Source organism: Triticum aestivum, chromosome 2B (assembly GCF_018294505.1).
Source record: "Triticum aestivum cultivar Chinese Spring chromosome 2B, IWGSC CS RefSeq v2.1, whole genome shotgun sequence".
NCBI lineage: Eukaryota > Viridiplantae > Streptophyta > Magnoliopsida > Poales > Poaceae > Triticum > Triticum aestivum.
In genome coordinates this window covers 82,192,845-82,198,289 of record NC_057798.1, presented here as the reverse complement: position 1 = coordinate 82,198,289, position 5,445 = coordinate 82,192,845, and the positions used below count along the sequence as shown (strand labels likewise).

General features: G+C 42.8%; 1 pseudogene; it reads right to left on the bottom strand.

Annotated features, from left to right (window-relative positions):
- Positions 1-704: 704 nt before the first annotated feature.
- On the bottom strand, positions 705-3,895 carry LOC123040556 (protein FIZZY-RELATED 2-like; annotated as a pseudogene).
- Between the last annotated feature and the right edge of the window lie 1,550 nt (positions 3,896-5,445).

The following is a 5,445-nucleotide window of genomic DNA, read 5'->3' as shown; positions in this document are numbered from 1 at the left end:
ATATTATATCTATCAAAATCATCATGTGTAGTAGTAAAACACAACCCATCAATATAATCCTTAATAAGAGCAAACTTCTCTGATATAGTGTAGTTTGGAGAATTCAAAAAGATAATACTACTAGAAATACCCCTACTAATGGCGCACCTAATTTGGCCATTAATGGCGCATCAGTGGTGCGCCATTACTAGCATGCCATTAGGAATTTTACTAATGGCGCACCACTGGTGCGCCATTAGTATCTGGTATACTAATGGCGCACCACTGGTGCGCCATTAGTATAGGCAAGGGTGTGCCATTAGTATGCCCCCCAGGGGCCATGTATACCCAGGTGCTTTGGCATACTAATGGTGCACTACAATGGGATGCGCCATTAGTGACCGCGGCATACTAATGGCGCACTGTCCAGTGATGCGCCATTAGTATGCTTTGTCATACTAATGGCGCACTGTCATGTGATGCGCCATTAGTATGAATATTAGGTTTTTTTATTTTTTATTTTCTGTTTTTTGCACAGGTTACAAAATGTATAATTTGACAAAATATAGACAGCACACATTACTAGTTTAAACTAATGGCGCACTCTGTCATGCACTGTCCGATCGCGACGTCCAACCAAAACCAATCACTCTCACATTCACGGACACAACAGTGACTGCCACCGCTAGGCTGTACTTGAAAAAATCGGATGATCAACATGTGGATTTTCACCCAGACAGATAATTTTAACCCACTGCATCCATCAGAGGACATGGCCAAATTCTGAATTCCTCCACAGGCCTTGACACAGGCCAGCGAGGTCCAGTTCTGAATTTCATGATGTTCTGAATAGAGCTACAGCTTGTATATCATCAGTCAAGCGCATAATCGACACGCCAACAGATTTCTCAGTTGCTAAAACAAGAGGAATTTCCCGCTAAACAACAATAGATATGCGCCGCTTCTAGCGCGGGAGAGGGGATCGGATCCGCGCTAGCCAGCCAGTCAATCATTCCCTGCCGTGCAATCTTTAAAATGCTGCTGGCTTCGGCGGCAGATGGACAGAAGGAGGTCGTGTGGGAATTGAATGGTGCTGATGACGATCAGCACTTGCCGCAATAACTTACAAGCTCGATTTCGTCGAGTCACCGGATGTAGCTCCTAACAAATGATGTCGCTCCAATGCTACTTAAGCTGTCAGAACTCTGTATATAATAGGAAAAAGGAAAGCAGTTAGAGGAACGCCGCCTGAAGTGGAGTTATATAGACAGGAAAACCATATTTTCAAACATCAAGCAAGTACCTGGGACTTGGGAGACGGAAACACGTTCCAAAACCGGAGCGTCTCGTCACCAGCACCTGTAACAATTGTCTGTTGATGTCGATATTGACAAGAAAAAAGAACAGTGAGAACAAATTACACTAGACACCTCTAACAGAAGAACAGAACTAAAACAAAATGTCAGGTCCATAGCATATATAGGGATCAAAGAGGGAGTATTTCACCTGTCCATCAGGGGAGATGGCTAAATATAATACTCCGAATGTATGTCCTGTCAACGTGGCAAGCTATACAAATAGAGAGAATGGACACAATTAATAACAAACAAGAGACAGTATGGTATAAATGAGCTATAGTGTAAGCTTGTGACATACCTTTGACATCGTTGGATACCTGGGAGTATCTGTGTGTGCTAACAAGGTCATTCACATTCTTTGACCACACAAGATTACAGACCTGTTAAGACATTTAGCATAATCAGTACATGTGAAGAGCAGCATGTTTTTAAATCTACCCCTTCCACAATTCTACATAAGCAATCCCATGCCTTCAGAACACATGATATCTGTGCAGCTCTCTAACATGACAACTACAAGAATCAATTTTATCTACAGCTACAAAAACATAGCAATTAAAATGTCCATAGACTGTTTCCAAAAGGAATCCATGATGCCATTTTGATATAAATTTGGTGCTTTCTAGAAGGATGGGACTATAAGGACTTCGGTTGCATTATATTAGAGCTGTATAGGTGATCCAAAACTTCAGTTTTTGTACAACAGAGCTCAGCCAGTCTTGATCTTTTCTTATTTTTTCAGGAAAACTAGTGAATTGGAATGACTGAAGTATTCAGTCAGTAACGGTGCTAAAAGGTTCTGAGAGTTATCCGGCTTAAGAGGAGATATGATTATACTTGAAATTTGGAAGTGCAAATAAGAAATCAATTTAATTCAAAAACACAAACAAGGGCTGCATGTAGCTGATAGATAAACTAGATAGCTAGATTATTACCTGACTCCCTGTATCCATGGAACTCAAGTGTGTATTTGTGGTCGTATTCCAAAATCTTATGCACCTATCTGCAGTTCCACCACCAGATGCAAGAAGGCCGTGTAGATCATGATGAAGGATGTTCTTGTCACGACTGCCAGAAGAAAGCAATGAAGAGTTCCATGCAAGAGCACCTACTCGCATGCGATGGCTTTCCATGGTTCTCATTCTTTTACAGCGTGTTGCATCCCATATCTAAATAAGATAACATCGAAGATGATAATCAGGAATGCAGAATTTAGACACCCTTGGAATGTCAAATTGTTATACCAATACCAAACATCAACAGGATTACTAAGTTTTACTAACCGAAATACTATGGGCTAAAAGTACACATCGATAAAGATGATGTTTACATTAGTTCAGGTTATTTACAAAACTGTATCGTTTCCCTCATCCATTGGTGGTATGTGCGCAGCACTGACTTGACGCATTGGTCATGATTTTTTTTAGAAGAAATGGGTATAACCAGGAAGAAATAGTATCATCAACTAAGTAACCCCTGATGAAAGTACCACAATGCAAGGCCTGCTGGTGAGCTGTGGTAGTATTGCAAAATTCTGAAACTCTCACAATCTTACTTTGATGTCGTTTCCACAATGCAAGGCTTACTACTGTATTATTTTGTGTCTGAATTGAAGCTTTCGGCAAAAGTAAATTAAAGTGTCATCCTAAACTTTGACAGATCCTGAACATGTCATTTGATCAATTTCAGATGGGAGCAAGATGAAAACCTGGACGGTGCCTTGGTTAGTCCCTACAGCCAGGTGGGTGCCACGCTGCGCCCAACTCACGGAACAAACGGTGTCGTCCGCCCCCAAATCGCAGAGCTTGGTGACCTGCGGAGTGATAAACTTGTTTATTAGGATCTCTCTCTTCAATTCTCAGAAAAGAAATCGTGCGAGGATGACATTGATACCTTGTTGCTGCATGCATTCCACAGGTAGACGCAATTCCCCAATCCGACCGAGAGGACATTGTGCAAAGACCAATCCACGAGGTTGAGGTAGAAGTCATCCTGCAATGTGGGCGCATCCAGCACCTGGCAGAAGCAGCAGGCAGGAGAATCACATTCCCGTGAGATTCTCTCTATGTACAGGAAAATCATGAGGAAAGATGGAATCTTTGGCGATGAAAGAAGAAGATAAACAGGAATTCCCCACACCAAGAAAGCAAATCAAGAAGAAACCATGAAATCGGAAGTAATCGACCAACCTTGTAGGGCGACCTGGGGATCTTCCTGGGGCCGGAGCCCTTGGGGGTGAAGATGTCGGGGAAGAGCAGGTCCTGGTCGTCCCCGCCGGCGAAGAGCGCCCGCTTGGCGTTCCTCGGCACCTCGGCCTTGAAGCTGAATATGTTGCCGCCGGCGGGGGAGCCGACGGGGGAGGCCGCGGAGGAGGAGGAGGCCCCGGCGGAGGAGGCAAGGCGGTCGGGCATGTCGGGCCCGAAGAGCGCCGCGCGGAGGAGCGCGCAGTAGGGTGAGGGGGGAGCGGCAGATCCGGAGGCGGAGGAGGAGGGGGCCCGGGCGAGGTCGAAGAGCACGAGGTTGGATCCGGTGCGGCTGGGGATGAAGCGGTCGCTGTAGATGGCGCACCGCGTGCGAGTGCGCCATTAGTACTTTTGCAAAAAAAGGAATAAAAAATAAAAAAAATAACATTAGTGGCGCACTTTCTGGATGGTGCGCCATTACTAGTTACAACTAGTAATGGCGCACTTACTATGGATGCGCCATTAGTATGTTTGGACAGGCGCACTAGTTCAAAAAAAATTTGATACTAATGGCGCACCATGGACATGGTGCGCCATTAGTAGTTTCAACTCTAATGGCGCATCAGAAGGTGGTGCGCCATTAGTATATATTAATGGCGCACCACCTGTCTGGTGCGCCATTAGTGTCAATCCCATCTATAGCCCTTTTTTTAGTAGTGATATAGGACTATCATGCGCGGGTGCAATAGCAACAATTTCATGTTTAACATAAGGAACTATCGGAAGTACGTCTCCAAAAGCATAATTCATATTGGCATCTTGGCCACAAGCATAGCAAGCATCATGAAAAAGGGATATTTCAAGAGAATCAATGGGATCTTAACAATCACCATAGCACTACTAGAAAAACGGCTGCTAGTGGCGCACCTGTTTTTGCTACTAATGGCGCACTACAGGTGCGCCACTAGCACCACGCCATTAGATTTTTTTCTAATGGCGCACCTGTGGTGCGCCATTAGTATCTGGTATACTAATGGCGCACCGCTGGTGCGCCATTAGAATAGCCCACGGTGCGCCATTAGTATCTGGTATACTAATGGCGCACCACATACAAGTGCGCCATCAATAACAATATTTTTTCAATTTTTTTTCCATTTTTTTAATTTTTTTTTAAAAAAAATTCAAATTTTTTTCGTTTTTTCTTAATCTCAATTTACTATGGCTTAATCTCGGGTCAATACGCTTAATCTCAGGTCAAATCGCACTCCGTGGTCAAACTTCTCGAAAAGTCACCCATCCTCACACTACTCCAGCCCAAGCACGCTTAACTTCAGAGTTCTATCCAATCCCAGCAATAGTTCACTTCACAGGCACTTGTTGATATATCTAGCATATCAATCCTATTATACCTTGTTGACGTCTAGGACTTTGTTCATGTTCATGACTATGATGAAATTTTGAAAAATATTTCAAACTTCCCGGTCATATTACGTATCATTTTTTGAAAAAAAATCCAAAAAAAATTCAAAACCAATTTTTTTTTCTGTTACTAGTGGCGCACCACATCCACGGTGCGCCACTAGTAAGTTTGAATTTTTTTGCCTCTAGATCTTGAAAGCCCCGTAACTTTTTTTCTGCTAGGTTTTTGGGGATTGTGAAAATGTTTAACGGGGTTCCCCCAGTTAAATTTGGATGTAACTTTTCGAGTAGATGATTGTTCATATAAAAAACTTTTTCATCCGAGTTCGTATGCAAAAGTTAAGCCCATTTTACAAATTTCCAGAGAGATTTTGCAAATAAAGTCGAAATTCATATTTGTAAATTTTCCCAACAACTAGACCACATATCACATGGGAAACTTATTTTCTTTTATTTATTTGACATTTCCATCATTTTCTTTTATTTTTTTAAAACTGAAAATGCGA